Source organism: Lissotriton helveticus, chromosome 3_1, assembly GCF_964261635.1.
Source record: "Lissotriton helveticus chromosome 3_1, aLisHel1.1, whole genome shotgun sequence".
NCBI lineage: Eukaryota > Metazoa > Chordata > Amphibia > Caudata > Salamandridae > Lissotriton > Lissotriton helveticus.
In genome coordinates this window covers 666889802-666906466 of record NC_136061.1, presented here as the reverse complement: position 1 = coordinate 666906466, position 16665 = coordinate 666889802, and the positions used below count along the sequence as shown (strand labels likewise).

The 16665-nt window shown below is 45.8% G+C and overlaps 1 protein-coding gene across 1 annotated transcript in view; it reads right to left on the bottom strand.

The window, feature by feature from the left end:
* Positions 1-16665, bottom strand: part of LOC144822831 (bone morphogenetic protein 8A-like) — a 399395-nt gene that overhangs the window by 122120 nt on the left and 260610 nt on the right. The window lies entirely within an intron of this gene.

Here is a 16665-nt window from a genome sequence, read left to right as displayed (position 1 = left end):
TGGCAGGCACCTTATGAGGCTTGTCACACGGTGCAGAGATTTTCCGGGGGCACCATAGGTGCCCACCGGGGCCACGTGTGGAGGGCCAAGGGGGGAGGGGGCCCTGCTAGGGGCCCGCAAAGTGGCTTGCCGACTGCCTTTCCATGTCAGAAAGACCAACACGGAAAGGTTGTTGGAAACCAACATCATAATCCCGACAACTAAAACGTTGTCGTTAAGGGATTATGAGGCCTTTCCGACTGGCCGACGGAATCCTTAAGCCCGCCGGCACCGCACCGGATTCCCAGGCTGGTTTAAACTCTGACCGCGGTCATTATCATATGGCAGTCAGAATTCAAACCTACAATGTCGGTGGGAAAGCCTCCGATCAGCGGTCAGGGATTTTCCGACCAACATTGTAATTAAGCCCTAAGTGCTATAATCAGCCATGACACCACCAAATGCACTACCCATCTACAGAAGCTGATATGAATTGGAGGAAGCATACCATGTTTTGCTATGAATGTGGATTTCTGGATACCGTATTAGGAAATGTTTGGATTTGACAGAGGTCTTTGATGAGGCAAACACAGGATAGGGATCACACTGTAAGAGCAAAGACACAGCTAGAGATGAAGCTCAGTTTATAGTTTTAAAGCGTGCAGGGGTATGGATGTTGCATAAAAGTTCAAAGGGTTTTTGGGTCCAGTTTATGCCTTGCCTTTAATTTTGAATCTTTTTTTAATTTTAATTTTACAGAGTTTTATATAGCGCAAGCTTGACCAGAATCGGGTATCAGAGCGCTTTACATAGCACCAGTTGCATTACTTGAGGCCACATTCATTTTTTTTTTTATAGGCACAGGGAGATTAAGTAATTTTCCCAGAATCACAGGATGTTCAGCGTCATTGCCGAGACTAGAACTCAGTTCCCCAGATTCAAGGTCGACCGCCATAGCCGTTAGGCCAACTCCTCTCCCCAATCTGAATCGGTTTCCAGTTGCTCCAGGAAAATGGAAGAACCCCTGACCCATTTATTTTAAAAAGTTTATAAGAGTTATCCTGAGCAACAGGTAATATCATGTGAAAGTACTTAGTAAATTCGATTCTAGGTTGTAGAATCTTCCAGAAATTGTTGTATATATTTGATGCTGTTTAGGGCTTTTATACATATTTAATTGAGTATGTGATGATGGCGATTTACTTCTGAACAGGTCAGCCAACCCGTGTTTCGCCCCAGGTGGCCCACAAGCCGGGGCTTTCTCAAGGTGTAGAAGATAAAAACGCTCGTAATATGGTATGACTGTGTCTTTGGTCCTTATCCATAGGAAATGGGTAATGTGAGTAGGCATGGAAGTCCTTTACTGCGGCTGATATCTATCAATATCTGCCTTTCATTGATTTCTTTGAATGTCTTCAGAATCAATGATCTATGATATGCTGTAGCAGTGTACTATAGCATATTGTAAGTACCTACACTTCACTAGTGTCTTCAGAATCTATGCATGTCATTACTATCTATGCATCCCTTCATGAAATTAGCATCAATGGATGTCATAAGTTGTAGTGTAGTTCCTATATTCCCGATAGGCTCTGCGCATTGGAATAATATATCCTATAGACTTAGACGTAGGACTGAGGTCAACTAGATCTCTCTCGAATGTATTAAACTTAATAGTGAGTGCCAGCTAGCTCAGAGGTCACTAGAAACGTTCTCGAATTTACAAGAAGGGATTAGTTTCCGACAACTGCATATACATAACAACTTTGTTTCCCAAGAATAAGAAGTGTATCTCTAGAGTCGCGGGAACAATAGATTAGTATTTCACTTAGTCAATCGTGCATGCTTCGTTTCTACAGAGGTGCAGAGAAATAGAGAGACAGGCGTTTTCAATAAAAATGTTTATTGAACAGTCTTCTTTCTCATGCAAAAGAAATGAACTGCTACAATCGTAATGCAGACTGCAAAGTATAATGCGTACATCAAGAACAATATTATAAAATAATACTGTAAAAGCATTGTATGGTTTCTGAGCCATATAAAAATACATACATAAATAACAATGGCTAAAAGTACTTAACTGGTGCTTCTAAAATATGCCTACCCCAATGTACCTAACCTAAGTCTAGTACGCGGGAGGGAGTAAGTATTGTGTAGCATAGGTTTGGTTTTCTTTGCCAAGAATCTATCCAAGATTTCTCTTAGGTTCTAATCAGCTCCGTACCTTGATTTAGAATGAATGAGGTCTGGTATCTCAGTCTCGGGACTCGATTTCCCAACACCCCGCAAGGGGAGCTTGGAAACACTGGAGCTGGATTCTCAGAGAGAGAAATGACAGCTTCTCGATCAGTGTGTCAGCTGGGGGGTCAGCTTCCTTCAGCACTTGCTGTAGCGAGCTGCATCGTCGGGCAAGTAGATAGTCAAACTGCTCCGAACCACAGTGTCTTGCTAGAGCAAGTGAAGGCATATTAATACCTTGAAGGTGCCTAGTTTAACGTAAAGTCGGGCATAATAACATCAGTAAAGAACCCCAAGGGAATAATAGTTCTTTGTAAAGTACATGAGTTCTTGGATAAATCAATATTCAAGCAAGGGGAGGTCCCTGACAGCTTAAGCCGATTTTCCAAGAAATCGTTGTGACGTTTTGGTATGGGTGGAAGTAGCCATGCCTGTATTTGGACTGCATGGGCTATGTCTAAATAAGAGAATGATTTCTATGGCTATATTAGGGCAATGTGAATTGTACCTATATAAGGGCATAAATTGGGAGAATTCACTCGGATCCTAAAACGCCATACAACAAAGTATGCAAGTATCTGGAGGTCTTTAGCATATATGCATTACTACGTGTCATCAGTGCCCATGAATCACCGAATTTTCGTATTCTTGCAGCATATCCTGGTCTCCCTCCCTGGAACGCCACCACTTGACATGTGTAGGGTATTCACTGAAGTGCATATATTAGTGCTTTGGGAAAGTAGCGTTGTGCACACACATTAAAATCATCGACCTCAAGGAAGTTTACATTATTAATTAGAAGGATACAAGGCCATTTATTTTGTTTACAAACAAGAAAGAAAACTTCATACAAATGAAAGTAAATCTGACTTTTAGGACGTTTGGTATGTTTTTACAGTAGCAAGTACACAGCACCCTCGCCTAACAAAAGAAATCTTACCACTGCCAAAGTTGAGATCGAAGACCACAAGAGGAAAGGGTGTGGGGCATATTCTCATGGAGCTATCGCCGAGTTAATGGCACTTTATCGCAGTCAAAGTCGCAATACATTTATCACCCCATTCACAAGCTGGTGCTAACAGCCCATAGCATCAGTTTACCTGCGATAGCAGCCGTAAAAAACATTGCCACAGATGACCTCCGCAACTATCGCTAATGAGACGCAGAGTAGGCGTTCCCGAGCAAAAAGCCGCGACAACACCACTCCGCAACATTCTCAAAGACTAGCCAGATTGGCGATAATATCCCAAAACAGGCGCTACGGCGTGTTAGCAGCAGGAAACCAACACCTGCTCTGACCTGGTGTAATGTCGGACCACAGCCTGTAACACAAAAGGGAGGCTAGCCCAGAGCCACACCTGAAGAACAACAGATGCCATGGAGCCACTGAACATACGGGCCGGACACCCAAGAGGGCCACAACACCCACTGCCACCACCCCCAGGACCCCACCCCCCGGAGCCCCACCACGCCCCCCGGACCAACACAGAGGCAGCGCAGATAAAGACAGCGACCCTCTGAAAACGCACCAACATCACAGACCCAACACCAGAGAATGTCATTGCCCACTACAGACTCAAAAGGACAAACCTCCTCTGCATCCTGACCATCATTGTACACAGGCTGACGGTACCAACACAGCGGACAGCCAACATCCCACCTCAGACCAAGCTGCTGGCCGGGATGCACTTGTTGGCCACTGGTACACTCCAACCAACATCTGCACGAGTCTGAAGAGTCACACAGCCAGCCCAATCCAAGTCCCTCACAACGCTCATGGTTGACACCATCAGCTTGGTACACCATTATTTATACTTCTCACACACTGCGCAGGAAAAGCCGGAGACCAAGCAAGGCGTCCACGCCACAGCTGGCTTCCCGCACGTGTCAGGGGGCAATTGACTGCACACATGTCCTACTAGTGGCCACTGGCAACACTGCACACAATAAGCTTAACAGAAAGCGCATGTATCCCACCAATGTGCAGGCAAAATTGGACCACCGAGGAATCCCCGCCAACGTCGCCGCCAACACCCCAGGCAGTGTGCATGATTCCTACACCTTCACTCAGTCCATCATTAACCTGGGCTACCAGGATAGCACCCACAGAAAGGCACTGCTCGTTGGCCAATACCAAATGAACACACCACACACCTCAACTCCACAATCATGCAACTCACAACTCTGGGGATGCACACATCACACGCTCACATACAACTTGCACACCCACCAGACACGACAGCACAACTTACTGTGGGAACCTGGACCAGCCATGTACATTAGCCATCAACGGCATGTCACCTCAGCCACACAATAGCAGGATGTGGGAAGAGGTGGGGACCAGTTAAGTGTGAAGGAGGCAAGTGACCGTTGGATATGAATGTACACAATGCCAAGTGTGGCGTGGTTGTGCTGGACAGACTGCAGTATGCAGACCACACACATATCTATGTCAACAGACCCCGCTGGTGTATGGAGTGTAGTGGACAGTGGACGCAACCATGTCACCTCAGCCAGTGGGGGAGATCGAGGAAAAGTAGCTTGTTACGTTCCCCCTGTAAGCATGAGTTGAGTGGGCTGGCCCGGCGTACGCCAGGCCAGCGTAGGGTTGTGAATAAAAGGCATGTTACTCTGGGCATGGTCCTCTTCCGAAATGTCGAACATCTCTGCCAGGGCAGAGCCTCTCACCCCGCCACGAGGCCGACGCCATCACCGTGACCGGAGTTGTCTGCGACCCTGTGCGCTTGCTGCACCCCAGGACGCTGGTCAAAAGAAACAGTAGTTTAGTCAAAACTCAAAAAATTAACAAGCACTCAAATAAAAAAATTAGACCATCCAAATAAATACAACAAACAACGTCTAGAGGTCAAGTGCAGTTCCTAAAGTGAAAAGTAAATCGACTGTTATAAAGAACCATATATACACATATGGATTTAACATAAACCAAACTAAAAAGTTCAAAAGTATAGGTTCACAGAAAAAGATAAAAATGAAAAGTTTGGAATCGGCTGGTAGCAACCACCGAGGTTGGGCCAGCTAAAAAATCAGGTATGGTGAAAGACAATATTTATGGCCCAGGAGAATATTTCCACCCAAGCCAGCAGATTCTGTATAGTGAACTTACTGCATTTTAAGGACCTTTGACTGACTTACTAACTGACCGCTTTTGTTATGCATAAACTGCCTCAAGATGGTTTTTGAACATTAGACTAAATACACCTTTAAAGCATTTTTGAATAGTGTATGTGGGCTATGCGTTAAAGGGTTCAAGAAAGTTGGCACTTGAGAGGAGAAAACCGTCCTCTTCAGATACATCAAGAAAGTTGAGTTTTCTACTGCTGAGTTTCCCGACCGTAGGGTAAAGATAGATTCCTGAGGTATGATGACCAAGGACCAGAGTGCTAAGGCATCTAATAAAGTTCCTACCTATTTTAAAGACATTCCTTCACTGGGGACCCCAGTCTCATGGCAGCATAATGGGCCCTCTTAAGCCTGTTGATCCGAGGCTCTGGGATACTATAGGGCATTCCAGTAATTGAATCGGTATTTATTAACTATCCCACCACAGTAGCTCTGCCATCGTTAAAAAGAATAGGAAGAATGTTTGCTTCATTTATTTAAGTGGTGGTAATAGTTTACCATCAGGTAATCTATCTGGACATTCAAGGAAAGTTTGGAGTCGAAAAGACATCCCATATTTTTAGGTCTCGCTGAACCAACGTGCATGCGTTGTTCTGCGAGAGTATAGTAGGGCTTTCAAAAATGCTCCCAAAGTCTGCAGAGTGCATGTGCTCCGGGCGCGCGCACCATTTGTCCGCCTGCAGGCTTTGGGAGCAATTTGGCGGCCGCTTTGATGTTCTCAGTGAGCCGCGCGGCCACTGAGAACATCAAAGCGGCCGCAAAATGCTCACCATTTGTCACCCCCTCCCTTCCTGCTGGCAATCCCCCCTCCCTTCTCGCCCAGTCCTTGTTTCCCTTGTTTTTTCAAGAGACCGGTCATAGAGGTTCTCTGTTCTCAATGACTGTTTCTACATTACCGGAATGGAAGAAGTAAAATGATGGTTAAAGATTAACTAGTCATTTGATGGTAGGCTGCCATGATGGACTGGGTGCACTGTTGAGACTTAATCTGAATAAAACATCTTGCAGTACATATTTTGTTAAATTCTAATTTTCAGTGACTTTCCGCACACCATGCCTCCACCCCTGAGTTGGTGTAAGGATTCATCTGCTGATTAGTATGGCAGACCCTGCCTATTCACGTTCTCATGGTCATTTTGCCGCTTTAGAGGCCCGAATCAAAAGTTAAGTGCCCCTTTAAATCGTGGCATTGTGGTACAGTCCGTTCTGTGCATGCGTCTTGCTGTTTTGTTGTTGGTCTACTCTTTACGGGACATGCGCTGTTTCAAAACTGCATATATTATGTAACACATTTTTGCTTATTTAATCTTCCTCTTTCTATGCCTATATTTTATTAATCCAGCATGCAGTATGTACAAGCTCGGAGAGCAGCCTCAGAATGGAAGTGAGATTTGACATTTCTTTTCATACAGCTTGGGACTGCCAGACACTGGCTCGGATTTCGCCTCTCTCATCCTGATATTTTCAAACTGGACGAGCAATGCTCTGGCTGATTTCGAGCAGTGCTTAGCACAAGATTGTGCGTCAAATTCACCCTCCCACACACAGAGAGCGTTGGAGCTGCGATGGATGGAGATATCAGCAGTTTCTCTGAGTTCCCTTTGTCCGATAAAATGTTGTTTGCCAACTTCCTATGCGGACTTTTTGTTTCAATTTCTCACCGACTGCTAGATGGTTTGATAAATCGGCGTGACAATGCCCTTTTTCGCATGCACGTGCCTCAGCTGTTTCAGGGTCTCATGTAAACTCGAGCCGTGTCTCTTGGGGTTCTGGAAGTTTTGTGTGCTTTGTTAGTGATACTTGGTTTCCACGTCCATTACTGACATTCCATTCCGTCTATTTGAGCATTCCATACTAATAGCGCTGAAACTTAGACCCTGTTTACAATAGTTCAAGGCCGTGCACGTCGGCATGGCTCGCTGTATTCATCGGGAAGTAGAGATTCCAAAAATCCGACAACTGCACATGGTTTATTTTTCTTGGTATTTGAAGTGTTTGTAGCCAGTAAGCGTGCAGTACATTCAGCCTTGGTTTGGTTCGACAATAACTGCCATACCACGCAGGGGGGAAAGGCCAGAGGACACATCTGCACGATCGTTCGCGGACGCTTCTGCAATGTTTTAAAGGCAGCCGTGTAAAGAGGTGTGTTTGTGTGCACCTGGTATGTGACTTTTTACATCTCCTTGGCGCTTTCACTTTACGAAATTGCGGCACAATATGTGCGCAAAAATTTACATCACGGCGCTTTCAATTCTGGTACGTGTCTCTTTACATCTCCATGGCGCTTTCACTAGCTTTACCCCAAATGTCATACCACAAATGTGGCACGTAATGCCCCCCATCCCCGCCAATTTACGACCTATTTGAGGACATTTTTCTTAAATGCATTTTCTAATTATTCAGCAACTATTTTTTTATAGGCTAGCCAGTAAATATTATAGCTCTTTACTAGGAGGTGCTACAAAAAGGCAAATGGAATGCAAGTTCTGACAAGCACACGGGGTACAGATGTATGGAATATGACCAAGCCACTGGTCACTTAATTAAACCGCAGCGCTATGTGTGGGCAATGATGTTAGCGCTATAGTATAGATATATACAATAATTACCATACCACGCAGGGGGGAACAGCCAGAGGCCACATCTGCCCGATAGTTTCCGGACGCTTCTGCAATGTTTTAGAGGCAGCAATGTAAAGAGGTGTGTGCTTGTGTGCGCCTGGTACGTGACTTTTTACATCTCCTTGGCGATTTCACTTTACCAAACCGCTGCGCTGTGTGTGCGCAAAGATGTACATTGCGGCACTTTATATTCTGGTTCGATAGCTGAGTGTACTAGGGTGCCTACAAACTGCAGGAATATGTGCCACACCCAATAGTCACAGGCTCATATTTGTGCTAGTCCGCTTGGTTTATCAGCCTCCCAATGTTGATAAATGTTATGTTATGTTATGTTATGTTAATTGTTTATTTCTATAGCGCGCGGCTACTCAAAGAGAGTGTCCCGGCGCTTTATTGGAGAAAGAGACAAAACTGCAACATACTAACATAACACCAAATAAAAAAACTAACAGAAGAGTGGGCCAAAGATTCACGGAAGACCGGCTACTGAGTGAACAGCCAAGTTTTAAGGCCTTTCCTAAAAGCCAGTAGACTGGTGGCTCCCCGCAGGGCCAGTGGTAAAGAGTTCCACAACTGAGATGCCAGCAGTCCAAAAGAGCGGCCTCCGAGGCGCGCTTTCTTTACCCGGGGGACAACAGCAAGGTACAGGGCTTCCGACCTCAGAGACCTGGTCGGATGATAAAAGACCAGCCTCTTTTGGAGGTACTTGGCTCCCTCCTTGTGAAGAGCTTTGTAGGCCAAGGTCAGCGCCTTAAAGGCGATCCTCTTGCGGATAGGAAGCCAATGTAAAGTTGCCAGCAAGCCCGAGGCCCTGGAGCGCCTACTAAGGCCAAAGATTGCCCTGGCAGCGGCGTTCTGTACCACTTGAAGCCGCTGCAGCAAGTACTCTGGAAGGCCCAGGTAAAGAACGTTGGAATAATCCAACCTGGACCCAATCAGAGCCTGGACTGTCAGCGTCCTATGTTCCACGGATAACAGAGGAAGGAACCTTCGCAGCATCCTAAGGATGCCAAAGCAAATGCCCGACACCCCCAGGATCTGGGATTTCAAGGTAAGCCTGTTATCCATCTTCACCCCCAGATTCTTAGCAACCTGAGAGGAGCAGGACGGAGGGAACATATCCAGTGGCCACCAGGTCTGCCAATCTGGCTCTGTATCGCACCCAAAGAAAAGTACTTCGGACTTGTCGGAATTGCACTTAAGGCTGTTTAGATGGAACCAATGAAAAACAGCCCCAAGGCAATCCCGAATACTCTCCCCATCAAAGTCGCCTCCTCTCTTACAAGAGAAGAGGAGCTGGGTGTCGTCCGCGTAGGATACGATCTGGGCACCATGCGACTCCACCAACGCCGCCAATGGGGTCATAATGATGTTAAAGAGGGTCGGGCTCAAAATAGAGCCCTGAGGGACCCCGACTCCCAGAGGCGGCATCACGGCGGAATCAGGCGGGGCCCAGATCGATTGCCGGCGGCCGGCTAGGAAAGAGGAAAACCAGTCGAACACCGTCCCCCGTAAGCCTATCTCGAAAAGTCTAGCGAGAAGACCATCATGTGGAACGGTGTCGAACGCCGCCGACAGGTCTAACATCACCAGCATGACTTTGCCCCCAGAGTCCAGAACCCCTTTAATGGTTTCCGAGACCTGCAGGAGCGCTGTCTCAGTACTGAGATGGGGACGAAAGCCCGATTGGGTGGCATGCAGGATCTCATTAGATTCAAGAAAGTTGGAGAGCACGCCATGGACGTGCTTTTCCAGAATCTTCGTGAGGGCCGGCAGCAGAGAGATAGGCCTATAATTAACAGGGGCCTTCGGGTCTAGACCAGGTTTTTTGAGCAAGGGAATCACCATCGCCTGCTTCCAGGTTCGCGGGACCACACCGAGCCTCAGCGAAAGATTTAAGAGTGGATTAGCCAGCGGGTTGATCACCTCCGCGACTTTCGCTAGAAATTTAGCAGGGCATGGGTCAAGGGGAGAACCCGATTTTAAATTGCCCATGAGAGCCAGGGAGTCCGGAGCAGAGATTGGAGGAAACACACTCAACGTCGCCCCTGGCCCGGCCTGTGGCAGTGTGGTGATGTCGGGCTCAGTCTGGCCCGCAGACGCTGGTACCAGGAATGACTCCTGAATGCGTTGGATCTTGCTCGTGAAGAAGTCAGCAAGGTCCATGGCCCAGGTACCAGATGGTTTTTGGTCCGAGGTGTTAGACCAAGGTGAGGTGAATTCTCTCACAATGGAGAAAATCTCCTTGCAGGAGTTGGAAGCAGCATCAATTCTCCTGGCTAGATAAGCTTTTTTCTCCAGGCGGATGTCCCGGTGATAAGCCTTAACCACCGTTTGGTATGTCAACTTGGCAACAGTGTCATATTGTGCCCGCCAGGCTCTTTCGGCTACCTTGCACTGCTGCCGCGTAGCCGACAGTGCAGCGGTAAACCAAGGCGCAGAGACCCGTTTCGGTGTCGGGCGAGATGTTACTTCCGGGGCAAGATCGTTTAGCCTGTCCACTAACCAGTCTTGCATGGTCTGCAGATCCCTGTCTAGATCACCTGAAAGAAGGCAGGGGTGGGCCTCAGCTGCCTGGGCCAGCATCTCCGGGGTTACTCGATGGAAAGCCCTATGGACACGACCCTGTTGATGTGCCGGGATAGGCACTGATTTAACTATGCCCTTGATCACAAATTTGGCAAGAAAGTGGTCAGACCATAGGACAGGAGTGATCTCTATACCCTCGAGAGGGACAGACGAGAAGACCTGGTCAAGGGTATGCCCCTTCTCATGCGTAGGCTCCTGAAAGTAGGGGATGAGCCCCAGCGGGGTCAGCGCCTCCGAGAGTTTGGCGGCAGCCGGGTCGGATGAATCATCCATCCGGAAGTTGAAATCGCCAGCCACGATAAAATGTTCGGCTTTCAGGGCCAACTCCACCAGCACCGTATCCACCGTATCCAGATCTTCAAAGAAGGTGCCGGGAGTACCTCATAAATCATTTGTAATTAATCTGACACAGCACTTGATCTTCCAGTGCTCAACACACATATATATCCTATACACTTGCCATCTCGCCATTGTGTGTTTGTGTGCGCCTAGTACGTGACTTTTTACATCTCTTTGGCGCTTTCACTTTACCAAACCGCGGCACTATGTGTGCGCAATGAACACTGCACTCAATGCAACATACACTCCAAACAATACCACTCAGTGCCACATAATTATATGCTACATAATTACACTGCGCTCATATGCAACATACACTCCAAATACCACTCAGTGCCACATAGTTATATGCCACATAATTACACGGCACTCAATGCAACATACACTCCAAATACCACTCAGTGCCACATAATTACACACCACATAATTACACTCTACTGAATGCAACACACTCCACACAATACCACTCAGTGCCACAGAATTATATGCCACATAATTACACTGCACTCAATGCAACATACACTCCAAACAATATCACTCAGTGCCACATAATTACACGCCACACAATTACACACTACTGAATACAACATACACTCCTCATAATACCACTCAGTGCCACATAATTACACGCAACATAATTACACTCTACTCAATGCAACATACAGTCCAAATACCACTCAGTGCCACATAGTTACACGCCACTTAATTACACTGCACTCAATTCAACATACACTCCAAATACCACTCAGTGCCACATAATTACATGCCACATAATTACACTCTACTGAATTCAACACACACTCCACACAATACCACTCAGTGCCACATAATTATATGCTACATAATTACACTGCACTCAATGCAACATACACTCCAAACAATACCACTCAGTGCCACATAATTACACACCACACAATTACACTCTACAGAATACAACATACACTATCTATCTATCACCCTCACTCTATAAATCTATCGCCCTCACTCTATCTATCGGCATTACTCTATCTATCTATCTATATATCTATCTATCGCCCTCATTCGATCTGTCTATCTATCTATCGCCCTCACTCTATCTATCTATCGCCCTCACTCTATCTATCTATCGCCCTCACTCTGTCTATCTATCTATCGCCCTCACTCTATCGCCCTCCCTATATCTACCTATCGCCCTCCCTCTATCTATCGCCCTCACTCTATCTATCGCACTCTCTCTATCTATCTATTGCACTCACTCTATCTATCTATTGCATCACCACAGCATCACTCAGCACCACCACAGCATCACTCAGGGGCACCACAACATCACTATGCGCTACCACATCATCTCTGAACGCAACAGCATCACTCGTCGCCACGACAACATCACTCAGCGCCACCACAGCATCAATCTGTGCAGCCATTCAACAACAACTGGTTCAAATATGTTCTCTCAATGTTTCAAGCTTTATTACAAATGTCACAAAAAGATGTTAATATTTCACTTCTGTTCTTGGATTATCTTCACAATTCAATACACTGAACATAATCTTCACAAAAGTTATTTACAAACGTTTAAGCTATTGCCATTATAAATTACAATAGTTTTTATTTAAGTATTAATTATTTAAAACAAGCATTGGCATAGCCAATAGGTCTCGCCTTTGGGGCCTTATAAGTGTTTAGCCAGAGCTATTGACTTTGCCAATGTCTTCAAGCTGTTCTGTAGAGAAGTGTGGCTGCTGTGCAGCATGCTGAAAAGTTATAATAAAAAAGTGTGAGAAGCATTTTTGTTACCTTTTATATGACCAAGAAGACATTATGTACAACTGAACTACCATATTAAAAAAAGTATTTACAATAAAAAATGTCCTCAGTTTTATTTTGTTCTTTCAATGCTGGCAACTTGTTTCCTGCCTATTCCAATGTTTGTTTGTTAAAGCTTTTTTTTGAGGGGGCATAAACAATTGGAGGGGGAAGGTTGGGAACTAGTACCTGTATTATAACGCTAGCAGCGCCCAGATGCTAGGGGAGAATCAACAGATGCCAGATTCCGAGAGCAGGCTGAGGTGGTGCTGAGTAATGCTGAGGTGGCCCTGAGTGATGCAGTGGTGGTGCTGAGTGATGCTGTGGTGGTGCTGAGTGATGCTGTGGTGATGCTGAGTGATGCTGGGGTGGTGCTGAGTGGTGCTGTGGTGGTGCTGTGGTGGTGCTGAGTGGTGCTGTGGTGGTGCTGAGTGATGCTGTGGTAGTGCTGAGTGATGCTGTGGTGGTGCTGAGTGATGCTGTGGTGGTGCTGAGTGATGCTGTGGTGATGCTGAGTGATGCTGGGGTGGTGCTGAGTGATGCTGTGGTGACGCTGAGTGATGCTGTGGTAGTGCATGCGTGCTGCGTAGGCGAGACCTAAAAGGGGACTTCCCTCACAAAGATAAGCAAACCAGCAATGTCTGTAAAAAACATTTAGCGCTGCTCTACACTGAAAACAAGCCTTTAAATATAATCAGAAAGGAAAAATGTCATATTTTATTAAAAAAATGTAAACGGGGCTCTCTTGCTAAAGTGATGTTGGCACGAAGTACAGTCCACCTCAAAATCCTGCTTGCGAAGATGCTGGAGGTGATTAAAAGGTATGCGGCAGGGCAGCGCTGAAAGGACCACAATCACTCGACTCTGACGACATTTGGAGCGCAGACAAAGCAAATACATCAGAGCCTCGGCTTGGAATGGCTGCTTTACGGGCTACATGCAGCCCACGGCCACATTGGTGCGGATGAACCCACTAGAAAGGGTGCAGAAGAAAGGGAAAATGATAAACTGAAGAATGCAGGCGGCCCAGGGCCAAAACACACCAATGCTACCAATTTTACTCATAATGGGCTGCTTCACAAAGTGAATCCAGCCGTAAACATATGTTTATGAACATAAATGAATTCTTTACGCCTGGCAACATTCCACAAAAGAATAACTGCCAGGGCATATGGTTTTACTACTGTTTAATTCACTGCCAGGAGTGAGTTGAATTGCGCAGTCATGAACTCCACCGAAGAGTGGGGAATGAGTGATCAAGGACTGATGTGCCTTACAAGTTTATCAACTCCCATAAGCCGGTACATTTGAGGCCATTAACGGACTCCTATACAACTCCACCCACCTTGGAAATGGTTGGAGTTTTAGTCCTGCTCCAGGCTGGCGTAAATTTCTTTTTAAGATGTGCGGTGGAACCGAGGACGAGTAAATGTTTTCCTCATGGAGAAAACAAGCATTTACAATGCAATGGTTTTGCCTTTGTTAAAGTTAGAGCTATTGGCATTGCTCTTGACACTCTGAAGCTCCACTCTGCACTCTGAAGCTCCACTCTGCACTCTGAAGCTCCACTCTGAAGCTCCACTCTGAAGCTCCACTCTGAAGCTCCACTCTGAAGCTCCACTCTGAAGCTCCACTCTGAAGCTCCACTCTGAAGCTCCACTCTGAAGCTCCACTCTGAAGCTCCACTCTGAAGCTCCACTCTGAAGCTCCACTCCGAAGCTCCACTCTGAAGCTCCACTCCGAAGCTCCACTCCGAAGCTCCACTCTGAAGCTCCACTCTGAAGCTCCACTCTGAAGCTCCACTCTGAAGCTCCACTCTGAAGCTCCACTCTGCACTCTGAAGCTCCACTCCGAAGCTCCACTCCGAAGCTCCACTCTGAAGCTCCACTCTGAAGCTCCACTCTCTCCACTCACAAAGACATCACTTCATCCATCCAAAAACACCAACACAACCTTTTTCGGTGACTTCTATCGCCCAACAACACAAGCTCAAAAAAAATTAATAAATAATACACACACACCCTTTAAACCTCATCTAAGCACTCGGTAATAGAGCACACCACCTGTCAACACACCACAAAGGTCACTTTTCAACCTGGTCTTTTTAGAATCCCAAACAATCCAACTCAATGCAAATCATCCATACTCCTGGACGGGACCTTCCAAGACTTCTCTATCGCCATCTTAATGCATAAACTCAACTCTCGTCCTGCCAATTCAACATCCAATGCCAACACCCTTTTAAAAAAGTTCTTGAAACACTCTCAACATACACACTCCTACAAAAACATGCAACTGCAAGCCAAAACCATCAGCAACCTGGATAAAACCTGGATAAAAGGACCGGGCTGACAATATATGCTCTATCCACAGACAGAAAAGAAAAGGGAAGAAAAACAGAGCTCCTGATGACCTCATGATACTGGAGTCCCCCTACTCAACATGGAGACTGCTCATCACACCAGCCAAAGGCAAATTCTATACTATCAACGAATCCACCAACAGAAGCTGATCACTTTTCAAAACAACCAAACACTGCATCATCCCTCTGAATACTCACTTATCTCACACTCCACAGAAAAGTGCCATCAAATTACTCTCTTCTTAAGTCAAACATACAGATCTGACAGTACATAAAGACCAAGCATGCTTCACCTAATACACCCATCCATTCTCGTAGAATGCCACAATGGCCATCCTTCAAATCCCTCAGAACTCGCCAACATACTCAATTCCCTCAAAGCCACTTCCCAAAAAGAGTAGGTCTAACTTTTGTCCTTCATCAATGCACTCTCCAGGGAACTGCTCCGAGTCACTTCTCAGAAGCCCTCAAGACAGGTCAGACCCTTCCACTCCTAAAGAAACTACATTAGACCCTCACCAGATACCAGCCCATCAACCACCTACTCCTTATCAGCAAGATCACTGAAAAAGCACATTTAACTCCAAGATCACTTCAATGCTAACTGTTTCTAGCGGGGCTACCAATCTGGCTTCAGCACGAAGATCACTACTTTACGCATTGCAGACAACCACAAATGAAGATGCAAATGCCTCTGGATATGGCTGGACCTCTCAGCTGCCTTCAATAGTCAACCATCGAGCCTTCAACTGTCTTGGATGAGATTCACTGGAAAACTGCTTCTCCTGTTACCTTTCTAATTAACACCAGTTTGTTTGTATGGCCATCTCCAGGTCCTAAAAGATCCCAACCACCTAATGAGTCCACCATGGTTCCATACTGTTTTGTCATCATCAACCTCTATATGGAGCCCCTTGTGGCTTTATTCACAAAAAATAGCATTAAGGTTCACGAATATCCCGATGATACACAACTCTAACTGAAAGTCTCCTCTGCACCATACATTGAATGCATCAAACACTTCCTGGAGCATCTCATCTAGAACGAATTGTCAAGTACTCATCTGAAGCTCAACCCATTCAAGACATAGCATCTGCTATTTGCCAACAAATAGCAAGAAAGAGTACAAAAAGAGAAAACGTTTCTTTCAAGAAAACTAACTTCAAAACTGGTGTATGGATAGTGGTAACATCCAGCTCCATTTCCTCCCAAAGTCCACATTGACACCCTTTAAAAGCAATTTAAATGCCAGAGCACATCCACATCTATGGCTTAAATTAATAAGATAGTAAAAACATTTTTTTCCCTAGAAAACCAAATCACACATATGAGTCTTTCAACCACCTGACAGCACTCTTATCACAACTCAGACGTCTACGGTCATAAATCTGCACCACATCCACATTGAGTTTGCCCTAAACTTCAATTGTATAAAGGATAACATGCAACAACCCATTATTATAAAGTGCTCACATGGGATAATGTAAACTGCTGTTTACCACACATTTAAAAACATGCAATATTAAAAGATGGAGGCTCAACACATCCCCACTCCCTTCCTCTGTTTGCTCTCTTTCCTTCCATCCTCTCTATATCCTTTTCTCAGACCTC